Genomic DNA, 16,420 nt, shown 5'->3' on the forward strand with positions numbered 1-16,420 from the left:
CACCCATTTGACTTGCCATTTGACTTGTTCTCTCTCTCTCTCTCTCTCTCTCTCTCTCTCTCTCTCTCTCTCTCTCTCTCTCTCTCTCTCCTCTCTCTCTCTCTCTCTCTCTCTCTCTCTCTCTCTCTCTCTCTCTCTCTCTCTCTCTCTCTTCTCTCTCTCTCTCTCTCTCTCTCTCTCTCTCTCTCTCTCTCTCTCTCTCTCTCTCTCTCTCACACACACACACAGACACACACACACACAGGAAGCTGACTTACAGACACACATGGTGCTGCTCAGTAGAACATGATTGAGGAGCGTGGGGGTCCATGTGTCACATCTTGGCCACTCAAGCACTCACCTGGCCTTGCCTCAGCACTGATTTACACTCGCCTTGCAGAGGTGGCACAAGTGCACACACACACACACACACACACACACACACACACACATACACACGCATGTACAAACATCTGGCTTGAAGTTGTGAAGGAGAGTAGAAGAACAGAATAATTCCATTTTTTTGAAACTTAGAATTATTGTGTTTTTTTGGTTTCGTTTGGTAAACTGTCTTCTCCACAGTCCGGTATGCACGTGTTAATAAAAAAAATGAGACAAGTGTTTGTGGGATGTACTTATAGTTGTGACAACAGTTTGTAGTAATAGATGCATGTGCATAGGTGAGATATACTTTTGAGAATCAGGCCATACTTATGCTAGGGTTCGGGTTTAGTCAAGGTTAGTGTTGGGGCATTTAGATGTATGTGTCATCATTTTAATTTTAGGGTAAGGTGCTAAAGAATGCACCTTTTTAACGTGTAGGCCCCACAAGTAACACAGTGTGTGCGCGTGTGCGTGCGTGCTCCACAGATCGCTAATCTCTCTGAAGTCCTGTTTGTTCTCCAGGTTTGCCCCCACTACAAACATTCCCCTGATCAAAGCTGCTGAAAAGGCCTGCCACTTCAAACAACACACACACACACACACACACACACACACACACACACACACACACACACACACACACACACACACACACACACACATACACACACACACACACACACACACACACTATGCATGCATCAATTCCAATACTTCTCTATGTGTTGTCATGGCAACCACGTTAATCCTAAACCAACAATCATGCGGTTGTTGCATCAGGCTAACCAATCAGGAGATGCCGGAAAATGAGAGGAACAGGAGTTATTATTGTTTTAGTGCTTGTTTAGTTTTCAAATGTCAAAAGTTTGTTTTCACAGTCGACACATGGCAAGTGTGGATGCTGCAATACGGCATATCCAACATATGCATGTCACTAGTCTCTTTCATTTGAATTCAGATGCTGTCTCTACTCACTCTGCAGCTTCCATACATCAGTTTTTTCTTTCTCTTTTTTTTCTTTTACAGTTATTCAACAATCTGTAAATTCTTCTTCTTTTTTTTTTATATTCTATAAGTCATTTAATTTCCAGAGATAAGCAGCGATGTTATCTGAGACATTTGATGTCAGCCATGTCCGGGAGTTATATTAACAGAAGGTGTTACGCCGAATTTAAATCTTTTCAAGTTAACTCACAGAGATTAGGAAGCTTGAAAACTTTTTTTTTCTAAACTTTGAAAACATGTCAATTTTCCCTGCAGGTAGAGATCCGAACCATCTGCTTCATTTCAGCGTACACATACTTCAGCTTAGATTTGTACATAAAATAATAATTCACTGTAATTCAGTGTGTAATAATCACTTTGGAAAATAAATTGGTTTCTACTATACAATCAGAGTGCTGTTTTATACTGCAGCTAATTGTTTATCTGCAGTTTGAAAGTGGATGCGTTTGTGTACAATTTGCAATTAAAAGAAAATAGAAGAATAAAGATTTTCAGCCTTATGTGTAATGGTAGGATCAATACGTAATTGAGCGTGTGCTGCCACTCCTCTTTATGATAGTGGTGACCAATATCTGAATACATGTACCTCAGACTCTTTTTGTTCCGTATCACGACTTCCCTACTCATACTCGGTTACACAGCTTGAAGGCAACATTGTGTTGAGAGTTTTGCAGCCTAATCTTGTCTGGGATGTGTCTGTGTCCCGCCATGCAGGCCACGAGAGGAACATCAAGGCTCATATTAGAAGAAACTGACAAACAACCAACAACAATTGATGATTTTGTTTTTTGTTGTACTTTCCATGTAGTTATAATAACTCCCTCTTGGTTTTTTTGTGTGTGTGTCTTACATTAGTGTGCTCGCCATTTCATTTATGACACATCTCCCACACCAGACAGTATCTGTTAAAGACGTTCTTCCCTGGTCTCAAAGATAGTTAAATCCATTTGCAAATGAAGGAGTGATAGCCAGAGGGACGTATTGAATATTTTGGTTTTTTTTTTTAAAAATGCTTTTTTTAAGTAGTTTCAGCTAAAGGATGCTTGCAGGAATTATGATACCTGTTCAATATCATAGTGATCAGTGAAACATATTCATCACACAGTGGATAGGATGGAGAAATCCTGGCGGACAGCTTCAAAAAATGTTAAAAGTCATACAAAATCATTCCAGTAGCCCATTTTAACAGCTTAACAGGAGGTTGTCTGAATATCAGTGTGAAAAACTTAACAAAGAAATACCCATTACTTGAGCTGATTTTCGGCTGAAAGCTTTGGAAACCACTAAAGAGCTGAACATACCCACAACTGAGTTCAAAGTCTACGTTCGATTGATGCTCTGAAATGGACTGCGCCTGCGTTGCAGGACTTCTTTCCCGGCACTTCCCCTCAGACTTCAGAGAGAAGCCACTGATTCTGATAGAAAACTGATTCTCTTTGAGATGGTAAAATGGAATTAGAAAGACCTGGAGGCCATGGTTTGTCATGTTTGCTGCATTTATTTAAATAACTTAGTTGAAAATGAAGTTATTATATATCAAGCAACTGTTTTGGATTTTTTTTCCCCCAATACTTCAATGCATTTCTTATTTAGGCACCATAAGGTGGCAGTTATAGGGCTTCCTATAGCTCCCAAAGTAAAAGTTAGGGGCTCAAAAACTCACCTAAACATCCGGTTATTCTCTTTCCAGCGATGCTGAGATCAAATAAAGCTTCTTCTTTTTTTTTCTTTTTTTTACTGGATTCAGCCTACAAGCTCAGGCCCTGCACTTTTACCCCATTGACAATAACTGATTTCCCTTCGACGTTGCCACAGCTGGCAATATTTAAGGGAAACCAGTCATTTGCTGAGGAGAAATCAATTGACAGGCTGAACATCATAATTGTGGTTTTACCACATTGTGCCTCTGTTGACTTCCACCAGGTTGTATTAACATATTGCTAATTTGCTAATTACTGCAAACCAGGCTGCAAACCGAGCATTATCATATATATATATATATACATACTTGGTCATATTTATTTTATTGGTAGTTTTGACGGTTGTCTTGGAGGTTGTTATCAATTCTTGTGGGAAAAGCACCCTAACTATGTTTTAATCATCCCTTTAAAAAGTACAAAAGGTCTTTCATCCTCTACTGTTTTGGGTCAATGAAGTTGCTGAAAAGCCTTCGCAGTCTCTTAAATAACAACAGCGCACAGTTTAAATGACTGCAGCCGACTGTACTGTATGCCAAACACGTCTTTTTATATGTGAGGGGAGTGCGGCCACCTAAGGAGACTATACAATTGTCAAAAAGATTTTGAAAAAGAAAAGAAAACCCGTGGGAGATTGTTCCAGTAGAGACCCCCCCCTCCAAAAAAAAAAAAAAAATAGAGCAAGAAAGCCCAATTTACTTTCCTCTCTGTGTATAAAAATCTTATACAGTCCCTCTGTGGAGACCTGCCTCCCTTCTGTGGCCATATTGTAAATCATAAAAACTCAGTTTTAGTTATTTTTCCTAAGTCTCTCGGAAAAGAATAGAAGTCTATGCAATGTTGTCTGGGGTGATGCAAACATGGCCAAGAGTGTAAGAAGAAAACTCGGCTCTCTCGTTAAACAGTGATTTTTTTTTTTTTTAACTCCTTAGAATACAAACCTACTCTCATTGCCTTTTCATTCCAGTGTTTGGATGACAGTTTGATGCCTGCATGTAAGGTAACAGCTCTTATCCATACTGAAATGATGAAAAAGTGTGGTTTTCACCCTCACAGGTCACTGCTTCATGGAAGGAAATGTCACAGAGAAGAGTAACAAAGAGAGTATTTTTTTAAGTTTTGTTGTTATTATTACAAAAGGACACATAAATATCATATTCTAAACATGTTTGTGAAAATCCGATCACCAAATGTTCTTTGAATGAGGAATTCTTTCTAGTGTGGCATGGGGCAAAACAATAGAGCCTAAACAGGGAGACAGTCATCGTAGCTTCATTCTGCAGGAACAATGGTTTATCCTAATATCACTGTCCTCTTTGTTAAAGGTAGACAAGTTATGCACTGCAAAGCAATCACTGCAGTGATAGATGTGGCTACAGCTCACCACCATTATCTAATTTTTTCATGAAAATTTCATTTTCATTTTCATGAAATGAATCCACTTTTGCAGTTGTATTTGGTATCGAAATGCACTCTTAGAATGTGTCGCATCAAACCAGCCTCAAAAAAGTTGTATCTATTTGCTTTGTTTCAAAATTAAGTCCTGCATACATCATGTCATGTTGATATTAACGGAGGCCTTGCTTTCTTCGATTTAGTTTTAATTTTCAGGAATAAATACCTTTTTTCTTCAAATTCTCATTTGGATAACTTCCTGATGTGTTTAATGTTTTTAAAAACAAGTCACTAAACTTGCTTGGCACTGACTTGTGATATCAAATCTTAAAAGTATTTTTAAACACTATAGGACGGTCTTTATAGACCCGTAGTTAGTTGCTTCTGTGCAGCCAAAACATGAAGAGCCTAGCATCAAGAAACAGGATGAACCATATTTGCTAATTGACAACGACAAATCCACGTCAGTTTCAGCCCCTTTATTGTCATGAAGGATGACAGGAAATGAAACAATATGGCCCATTGTTCAAGTGTCTGTGCGCGAGAGCTGTGTGTATACAAAGACTTGTTGACTTGACAACAGACGGATTCCTGAACTCACTTCCAAGCTTTGTTGCTATCTGAGGACCCGTGTGTTAATTTAGATGTGACCAAAGAAAACATGTCATTGGTGCGAGGAGAGAGTTTTTCGAGTTGCTTGAAGAAACGGCAACAAGCACTTGGTTGTGAATTGATTATGAGTGTCCGGTCAGCTTGCCACGTGCGTGGAGTCTGGGAGCATTGTCTTCAAGACAATGTCCAAAATAGCAAAAAAAACAACAACAAGAAATTCACAAGTCAATGACATTGTGATCTCATCATTCAAGGATTATCCCACAATCACGACATTGTTTCTCTTATTCGCAGTACAAACTCAACAATAAAATGACATTTTTACGTGTGTGACAAACGCCACAGCAGCAATGTCCTCAAGTCTTGTTGTCTTTGTAAAGTTGCTAGGCAACCAACAGAGATAAACTGTGTTGTGGCAATAAGTAGTTAGTCATGAAACATTAAGCAAATATTTTCTTGTTTTGTTTGGTTTTTGGGGGGTTTTTCCTCTCTTTTTTTTTTTTTTTTTTTTGTTTTTTGATAATGTATTCGTTTCAAGGAAAACAACCAAAACAGTGTCTTGTGGAATTTTCTCTTGGCGTATCAGTGGAATCGAAAGAGACATTGTAGAAAATTGCAGTGTTCCTAATGATAAATCTCATTACGTGTTTGTTTATTTATAAGACGAAATGAGGCTTGCATGCTAAAACATGACCCAAGTGGCCCTCCGTATTTTCTCATGTTGGAAATTCTCAAAGCAAAATCAAAAGGAGGTTTAGATTAAACTCATCTGTTCATGCGCTAACAATGGAAACGACTCACCTCGTAGTTGTCGTTTCCCAAACGCAATTGAAAGAAGGTATAGAAAACATATGATCATAGCTAAAGGGCAAAACTTAAAACAGATGAGTTCCTTTGCTTGATATTCAAGTTTTCTTTTCAATGTTTGTCACACATGAGGAGGAACTGGAGCAAAGTCTGAGTCACACAGTGGCTCTTATGTTAATAAAGAGACAGGCCATATTACATTGTCTCTATCACTTTGTTATTGTTTTTCTCATGTCCCAGTGGCCTGTTGATTTGAGTCAAGCGCTAAGTGGTTGTTAATGGCATGAACATGACTGTGTTTTTAAAATAGCAGACTGCCCATTAGACTGGTATTAACAAGGTAATGGCCTGTTACTAAACTGCTGAATGACATTGTTGCTGCCACCAAGCTGAGCTGATGCTCACTGTGCACATGGCTATACACACACACACACACACACACACACACACACACACACACACACACACACACACACACACACACACACACACACACACACACACACACACACACACACACACGCACACACGCGCGCGCGCACACGCACGCTCTCGCTCACCCATCACATTCTCACACAAGTAAATGCAAATGGTTTATCTACTTTGTATGTATGTGATAGGCGAGTGAGAAAAACAAAACTACAGCATCAAAGTGATTTACAGCAACTTTGTGTTGGAAAAGGGAGAGAGATGAGACGCAAGAAAATAGGTTCAATCTAAGAGAATGGAAAGGAAAAAGACGGGCTGAAAGATATAGCTGGGAGGTGTGACGGTAGTTATTAAAGCTGGGATGCGTTATGGTTGTTTACCTCTGCCTGGCTGTATTGTTGTGACTTAGAAATTATTGATAGAAAGGAAGAAGTGGAGTAATAAAGAAGCACACATCAGTTCTGTCTGTACATCTGACTGTCTGTCTGCTTCTCTTGTCAAATTGGCTTTAGTTAAAGTTTGTCTGCAGGAATCCACAGTGGACTGAATGACATAAGAAGAAAATGTGTCGTCTTTCTTCACAGTGCCTCAATGCAGGTGGAGGTGTTTATGTATTATATGTTGCTTTGTGTACATGTAGCCATTTTTTTTTTTTTTTGCGGTATGTTCAACTCTCCAAACAGGCAGCCATGTACAGTACACACAGATGCACACAAACACACTGTGGGGCAGCGATAGGGCAGCACAGTGGGGGGTATATTCCTGGGAAATCATTTCTCCCGCGCTTTTCTTCCTATTTGTAACTTGTCCTTTCAAGCAAGACGGCCCTTAAAGTTCAGTAGCGCATTCTTCAAAAAAGGCTATTACTGGCTGCCTCTGATTCCGTATCATGCCGCGCACAGACCAGCCATCCCTCCTTTTTATGTTCCTCTCCTCCTGTCATCATTTTCTCAAGGCAAGAGAGGAGAAGTCAGGGTTTTAGAAAGGCCTGTGACCAATGCCGTCAAACCCTAAGCAGTCCCCGCCTCTGACTTTGCGCCAAACGTCCATATCATATCGCTAAAAGGGCCGATTGCTTTTGATACTTGACAGAGCTGCCTCTTTGTCTCTCTCTTAGTGAATCTCTGCCTCGCCCTCTGTGCCAACTGTCTATCACACTTGTTCCCACTTAAAGGGCTTTCATAAAACAGTGTGTGACTGTAAGAGATACAGGCTGTGTCCTAAAAGCACAACGGAAATCATGATGCCGCTGCGGGCCCTGAAGATGACACGAAGGAGAAAAGGCTCTCTTAAAGACAATGCTACAGTGGTCTGGTGCTAAGCCACCCTTTTTTAACACTTCTGTTTCATTTTTATAATGATGGATAATCAAAATGATCAAAGCAATGTTAATATTAAATCGCTCAGTGGCACACAGTTACATTTTCACCTCAAAACCTGAAGCCCCAAGTTCAGTTCAAAGTTCTCTGTGTGGCTGAATGTGCTTCCGCCCTGTACTCTGGCTTCCTCCCACAAGCGTGCTCATTAGTTAGGTTAATTGGTGAGACTTTGTGCGTCTGTGTTTGTCTCACTTTGTTAACCCACTTAGCAAAGTGGCGATTCGTTCTGGGCACAGGCAGGAATCTCAAGCGGGATCAGGTGTTTGGACTCGTGCTTGCTTCAATCAGATGATTGTCCTATCATTTGAGAAAAAAAAATATTTTAAGTTATATAGCATTTAACAATATATATAAAAACTGGAATCAATACAGACAAAGTATATCATTAACATAGTTGGAGGAGTGAGTCATCATCTACTTCCTTCAATCTCAACCTCAAGCATCCGAGGCCAAAACACTGGATCCTCCCATGTTCCCAGTGGTCATTCTCATTGGCGTATGAGTGCATGTGCAAGACATTGAGACTGTTCAAGCTGTAAAATGTGCAGTAGAAGCAAAGTCCATCAAAACTCAGGTGCCAACAATCCCCCCCCACCACCCCCCAGAAAAAAAGACCAAAATCAAAAAATGACTCAGACCTGCTTGCACAGCTTGGTAGTCAAACAGGGGGGTTAAAGTCCTGTGATGTAGGGAGAGCACTCTACCCTCTGTGTGTGTCACCTAAGTGTTATCAGTGCTGCGTGTGATTATCAGCACAATAAAGTACACATTGGACCACATCTCTCAGAGATGACCGAAACCCGAAACTTTCATCCAGAGAGGGCACTGAAATACCACTCTGCGCTTTAAGCATCACTTCAAGCTTCAGTATCCTGCCAGAAATTTTAATATTGTACAAAAGAGGAAAGTCATAGTATATGCACTTGAGTTTTAATTTGTGACCAGGTCCAGGACTCATATTAGTCGCTGTCTGCTTTGTGGTCAGTGATTACCGAAGGCCCACGTTTCGCCACAGCCTCCCCATTAGGATAATTAGAAAACCCTTCAGGTTGGGAGTGAATACTGATGGCTGGATAGCACCTTGTTTAGGACAGACTGTTTCCCCTCCTTCCCATCCCTCCGACGCTCATCTCCTTCTGTCACCGTGTCTCACTCTGTCACTCCCATCGTCTGTGACCTCCACTGTCATTACGGCTGCCCTTGAGAAGTCGAAATCTCTCCATTTCACAGGGACCAGCCATAAGGGGGCTTGATTGCGGCAAATTGATCCATAATCACACAGTGCTCAGAGCTTTTTATCCTGCCGCCTCTTCATCTCCACTTAAGAGGACCGCTGCTGGCATATTTACATGCTGTCTTCTCAAGGGTTTCCTTTGCACCCGCCCTTCTTTACGTCTCTTCTTCCTCCTTTCCCCTTCCCCTTCATTTTGCCTTTATTGTTTCTCTCTTTCTGCTTTTCATTCCTTTATAACCCTTCCAATTTTCTTTTCTCTTTTTTTATGTCCGTCCCTCCTCTTCTTCTGTCTCGACGTGATGCCAGTCGAAGTGTCTTAACATGTCATTGTTGAGCTGCCATTTAGCCCCCCCCGCCCTCTCTCTCTCTCTCTCTCTCTCGCTCTCTCTCTCCATCTCTCTCTCACACACACACATGCTCAGACCCATCTTTGTTTGACCATCATATCTCTTCTTTTGATTGCACTCTTCAGCTACACACACAACCCAGACAGTCACGAAAGCCAAGGAAACCGACAGGAATTGAAGTGAGGAGGGGGCTCGTGGAGATAAGAGACATTAGACATAGTAAGATGAAAGTGTAGGGAGGCAACTTTTACTTCATGTTATAATCATCATGAATAATTTATTTCTCATTCTTACTTACTTCTCTGTGCCTGATTTAAACAAATTACTTAAACATTATTATGATTCATTGTTGGTTTGTAATTCCAGTAAACAGCATCGGCTGTACAAAGTTTGAATTGTCTGCATTTCGAACATTTAACATTTTTGTTAGCCTAACACATGCTCGATATTTACAGTATTGGAATGTTAATGTCCCCTTTCGAACACTAATTACAGGACAATTGTGTGTGCTACACATTGTTTTTAATTGTAATAAGACAGGGATAAAATAATGCCACTCTGAAATATACTTTTATAGGACTTGAACATGCAAACATGCTGAAAATCAAGATGTGCTCTTCACTTGTTCGTCATGTAAACCGGCACTAAAAAGCTGAGCTCCAAACAATCATGTATGTGAATAAAGAAGTTACTTCCAGGACAATTTCAACCAGTCCCTCGATATTCGCCCTGTAGTAAAATCCAGCCAGTGAGTTTGCCCACCAGTGTGTCTGTGAGTCATATTGGTCAGGACACCAATCAATTGCTTCTCCAATTCATTTAGCATTTCTGCTTTGTCACTGCCAAAAGAGGGGGAAAAGGGCCAGACATTGCTGGATTTTCCAGAGAAGTGCTCATAAAAGCACAGAGACATTCCTCCGAGGTGAGCCCCGGTGACAGCTGGGAAGTCAACTCTTCACCGCATTGTTTTCATACTAAAAATCAAATGCGTTATTGTTCAGGCATGTGCACCACAACAATAGTTTCACAACAAGAGTCTGGGACTGAAAGCCATTTTTGACAGAAGAATTCACAGAAAGAGGCATGACTTGTGCAAAGAACTCAATTTAGAAGCGGAGCTGAGAGTTTTCGCTCTCGTATTTTCTTAAATTCCCAAAGTGTCAACAGATGAGACAATCGCACTTTCCGCGGGTGTGTTTGCTTGGATTTGGAATCTAGACATTAAATGGGATACTAAGTGCCCTAGCAATCGGTGCAACACATGTTAGTGCACCTACTCAGGGAAGTAAGACTCACAAAGCTATCGAAACTTTCACCAGCCTCCTCAATTCAAAACTGGGGATCAACAAACATCATTTTTAAAAGAGGATTGTATTTTTTAGATACATTCTAAACGAAGTATTACGATCCTGTGAAATCTATAAAAATACAAATCTATTGGTTATTGAATAAGATGTCACACATGCATACAGTCCTGCAGAAAGGCAAATTGAATACATGTAAACAAGATAGAAGCAGAAAAAATACACCTCACATACAGTTATTTGCTTCTTAAGAGGAAAAAAAATCGTACAAAATAAATAAAAACAGCAGCTACAACAATACATCGATATGGAAATTCCGGTACATCAAATTTATTTAAAAGTACCTCGAGGTTTTATTGATGCTGATCTTTCAGGATGGTAAATGGCTTTTTCTCCACTTGGATGTTTTTTTTTTTTTTTTTTTTTACTTCTTATTGCTGTTTCAGATAATTAAAGGAAATTACACCAATCAACCATAACAATATGACCATTGACACATGAAATTAATAAAAAAAAAATATTTCTAAATTGCGTCATGTGTTAGACGATGGGATAGGTGGACCATTTGGCAATGAGCATGTTCTTCTTCAAAGTCTTAAAAGTTGTAAAAAAAATAAAAAATAGACAAGCTCGGTATTTTGCCAAACGGCAAATTGCAATGGTGAGAATAGCTGGTGTTGCAACCCTGCAGCGGTCAGTGTCTATCAAAAGTGGAACGAAAACCTGTGAACCACTGACAGGGTCACGGGCTGCCGAGGTTCACTGATGCACGTAATCCCATGGAGGCCTGACCTCACAACTTACAGAACATTTTGGTGCCAGACACCACAGCACACCTTCAGATGTTCAGTCTCCGCCTCAGGATGATTTAACTGCAAAAGGTTATTGCCGATACATGTCTGTTTTGTAGTTTGTTTGTTTGTTTGTTTTTGACAAAACCATACCCGTGAGTAATCATGATCAAATTTGTGACAAGTGCATCAGAAAGTACTTTTTAGAAAGAAAAAAAACAACTTTTCTCTGTCAGGGAGGAATTCTGTGATGAAACTGTTTGTAATTCAGTATGTCGAGCTAAAATGGAATAAATACCTGTAGTGTTTCATAATAATTGAAACAATATTACATTTATCAAACTCACTATTTTGACTGCTTCAAGCGCACCATCTGGGCCTTGACTTATAAAGTAGTGAGGTGGGTGGAAGTTGATGTGTTTTTATCAAGCAGGCTGTAGGCTGTGCTCTTATGCAAATATGTCACATACTCACTTCTATATACTCTTTGTATGCTTTTATTTTAGATCAACTTACTCTCTCGTTGCATCCTGAGGGTCATGAACCTCATGTCTGGACTAAATTTGATAATTTATCAAATATTTGAATGTACTGTTTGTGGTGAGAACTATAAGAGAATAACATCAAGTCATTTTTAAGAGTCAGGTTTTGAGGGAGCTCAGTAAAGATTTATGTGTTGTTTCTAGCTTCTCTTTGTTCTTCCCTCACCTCTGCCTCAGTGTGTTTCGCCGCATCCCTTCCACTGTCCCCGGCCTTTTTGATCATCTCAGTCATCCTCAGTGTTTCTGTCCCCCAACATCTGCCTATAAATATATTTCCTCTGTAGGTTTCTCTCATTCTCATTTCAGTGAAAACACCAGGGGATGCATTTCACGACAATTAGTAATGCTTACACAATGATTTGTTGTTTTGGTTTTTTTCTATGACTGCATTTCTCGATTACGCCCACCGCCCTCGTCCCTCCTCCCTGCTTAGAGAGTTTGGCTTAATGTGGAGTGTGTGAAGTGACAAGGAATGCTTTATGAATGTGTGAGGAGGCCTTGGCAGCACCCCCTCCCTACACACACACACACAATAAGATGGGCTGAATAAATCTGAAACACGCCTCCAACACACACACACGACCCATACAGGAAAATTTAAGTTTGAGGCCTGGTCAATTCCTGGGGAAGAAAACAGCGTCATAAAACTCTTAACACTTTAGCGCCTCCTGCACTCTCTCTCTCTCTCTCTCTCTCTCTCTCTCTCTCTCTCTCTCTCTCTCTCTCTCTCTCTCTCTCTGTCCTTGAGGTGGCAGAGGGGGGTGGTGTCAGCGGATGGAGCGAGGTGGGGGGGGAGAAGAGGTGCACAGCTTTGATGCTTGTTGGGGCTCACTCAGCTAGGCAGTGCACAGCGCTACATCTCTTCTCAAGGCTCTGAGTAAATTCAACGCCAGTTACAATTTACAGCTTGCGCCCATCCTCGGTATGACGCACCGAGCGGAGCGTCAAGCGTGTCTTGTTGCCATCTCACCAAAGTGAGACTAATTTATTACAGTGTTAAATCCACAGAGCAGAGAGAGAGGAGCGAGGCAGAGATATAGGGAGGCCTTGGTTAGAGACCTGTGGTATAATGTGGTATAAAGCTGTGGCGAGTGTGACATTTTTGTGTTTTTGTTGTTGTTTTATTGTGAGGAATCGAGCTGTGCCAAACACCGGAGCATATTTTCTCACCTTGTTGTGTGTCAAGGAGTTGAGATACTCCATATTTCATTTGGTTCAATATAAAACTCAAGATACTATTTAGTGTCCAGTAAGATATCTGTAGTCATTCAGTTTAGTGCCTTATATCTCACAGATTTGAACGTTAGCAATATTAAAAAAGCAAGCAATCCTCTATCTTCGTGAATCCACTTTACTTTTAAAGTGGGTAAATGTATTCGAATACATGCCATGTCTTCCACGAGGTCTTGACAGGGTTTCCTCTGTGCCCGCTGAAGAAGAATGATGAAGGAGATCTCTGTTAATTATATCATGTCACAACTTATGAGATTGAACCCAGAGTTCTGGAGACTTGCTGTCAGAAAAAGAGCTGACCACCACAACCAGGTCTGACCTTCAGAATCCATTAGATTTATGTTGTTTTTCACCAGCACTTTTCTTCTCTCCATCAATTTACATATTTATCAGAGCTGATCGTAGTTTGACATCCTTTAATTTTTTTATTTCCTCTTGGCGAGCTGCTGGAGAATGAGCAGTAATGTGCCGTACAGTGCAGCGCATGACTTTGGCAGGTGAGAAATATGCTGAGCGAGCGTTTTGATTTGGAAGTGTGGGCATAAATTTTGCCTCTGCTGCTTTCACTCACTCATTGTCACCCTCCGACACCCCTTCTGCTCAGTCTCCACCTCTAGTACTGTGGCGTGCAGCCCACATTATCGCTTGCTCACTTTATTTATTTATTTATTTTTTAAATCTCTCATTCTAGTGCTTATATAAATATATGTTTTATTCATTTTCCAAGCTGCGGAGACAGGTCCATAGTAGACCACACAATGTAAAGCTAAAGAATGGCCTCTTAGTAATGTTACTAGGCAGAATTGCTTCAATGACACATTTTAACAACTGAACAAGAGGTGGGCACTGCTGGTACTGAAGGCCACTGTCCTCTATGTTTTTATTTTATGCGCGTGCCAACACACATTAATCTGATAATAACAACATGGTTTATCTACCTTGTATGTATGTGATAGATTTAAACAAAAAAAATTTAAATAAAAATTGATCTTTACTTTATTTTATCATATTCGCCAAATGTTTTATTCTAAAGTGTTTTATTTTTCCTGTAAAAGAAAACAACAAACAAACTCAACCACACCCTCACTTCTCATCAGCGACATCCCATTTGAAGCCGCACCAGAGTTCAAAGAAAGCCTGTCATGGTCCTCCAAGCATGTGCAAAGCCTCTCATGTAAAGCGAATCTATAAACGCATTTACTTTGGACATCTGCTGAGAAGAGCTCACCTCCCTCCATCCGTACTCACTGGTTTTCATCAAAGGCTGTATCGAGAGAAAATTAACCAGCTGCATCTCAGACTAGAAGTGTGTACAGACCGGTGAGGACGGCAGAAAACATCCACGTGACGACTTTCAACCTCCAACTAGAACACTGCATGCAGGAGCTATCTGACCACCAGGTTTCACGGTGTCAGGGGCACTAAAGCTCCTCGAACACAATTTCATCAGCCCTTTTTTATTTAGTGTAATCCACGCATTTGTCACATCTAAACCCCCTCCCCCATATAATTCCATTCTCCCATATTTGTTTTGGTTCATATGACGCTCGCTAAAACCTCAAGAAACTCTGAATGACTCTATTTACATCTTATTCTCCAAAACACTTGGGGTTGTATCCTCAATACAACGTGGACACACCGAAGGGAAAAAAATAAATAAAACTACTGCCCAATTTTTCACATTCATGTGAAAGATGTTTATTCAGTGAGTCCTTTCAGTATCACATATTTTGCTTTGAAATTATATGTCACGTATTTCTCATAATGCAATTATTGCATTATTTGTGTCTTTCACTGTACATTAAGTAAATGATCAATACTAATTGTTTCTCCTATATAAATAAACACACCATGAAAGGAGCTTCACAATCTGCTCAGGACACTTCATGGAGGAAATCCTGCTGGATCATTTTTGTTTGCTTCTGAAAGCTACCTTTCAGTCAAATCCCTTGCTTTTCTTTTATTCCTCTGTCTTCCCTGCTTCTTGCACTGCGGGTCTCCTCACGAGACGGCCCCCTTGGCCGCTGATCTCTACTGACACCTTCAGGTCAGAATATGCTACTGCATTACTGTGCTCCAGAGGTTGACCCTAACCTTCATGTTGTACTGTATGTCACGCAGACTTAAGCTTAAGTTTGAGTGCTTTTTACATATATCCCAGCTTTGGTGCTTGTACCCTGCAGGATCCCTGCGGATGTCGAGGTGCCTATGGAATAGTGGGACTTAATTTTGTGCTACAATGCTTGGCTGCGCACAGCCAGATAGAGAGGCATGCAGAGACACAGACTCATAAACACAACAGCTACTTGGGGAGCATTTGTGGGAGCCCTGAGGAGACATAGTTTTCCACACACACAGTCACATGCAGACGCACATGGACCGATGTGGGATAAACAGCACATCCATTGTAAGCTCCAGGAGTCTGCTGGAAGAGATTGTTTTGATGGAGCAGCAAGGGCACGCCAGCGCTGAGACTAAACGTAGCATGGCCATGATGGTTGAATTCCCCGACAGTCGGGACCTTGGCAGCTGCCTCCGGTTTGGCTGACAACTTTCTGGGTTCTTGGTTTTACTGTAGGGAAAATGGCTGTGTGTGTACATCTGGTTCTGCCCCCCCCCTTTTTTTTTTCTTTCCCTTCACGGACTGCAGCTTTGCAGCGTGTGGCGTGTGAGTGTGTCTCTGAGTGTGTGTCACGGCTGTGCTCTTGTATCAGGAGCCCGTGTGGTGGCCTGGGGTCAAGGCCAAAGTAGAAATTCTAAGTGATGGAATTTCACAGCCACCGAGCACCCAGCGGCTGGCCAAACCGCAAGCACTCACATTTACAACAAACGGCCGGCCCCGCTCCATGGAGACTCCTGAATGGCAAACCCATTTGTCTTTGTGAAGGGCAGGGGAGGAAAAAGCGAAATAAAATCAGAGGCAGAGAGCTTAAATGGAACAAAGCTTTTTTTGTTTTTGTTTACGAGCCCTAACCACACGTACACACACACACACACACACACACGCACACACACTTTTCTCTCGGATGTTAAATTGGAATTAAGGAGAAGGAAAGGTGCATAGCCTGTTGCTAATTACCATTTTCTCTGCTCAGCAGAAGAGAGGGGGAGCGATCGATAAGATATTAAGTTTGTGTATAGCAATGAGGCACACAATCACTTTCATCCATTAGTAACAACAGATTAGGAGAGAGACACCGACCAAGAAAACAACAGAACTCTGACCTCTGGATATAAACTGGGCTGGGAAAGCAGAGTGGAAACAATGGGCTGTCAACGTTT

The 16,420-nt window shown here is 41.1% G+C and overlaps 1 protein-coding gene across 1 annotated transcript in view; it reads left to right on the forward strand.

Annotated features, from left to right (window-relative positions):
* Positions 1-16,420, forward strand: part of agbl4 (AGBL carboxypeptidase 4) — a gene marked incomplete at both ends in the record, with an annotated part of 281,697 nt that overhangs the window by 233,902 nt on the left and 31,375 nt on the right. The window lies entirely within an intron of this gene.

Source organism: Blennius ocellaris, assembly GCF_963422515.1.
Source record: "Blennius ocellaris genome assembly, chromosome: 12".
NCBI classification, from domain to species: Eukaryota; Metazoa; Chordata; class Actinopteri; order Blenniiformes; family Blenniidae; genus Blennius; species Blennius ocellaris.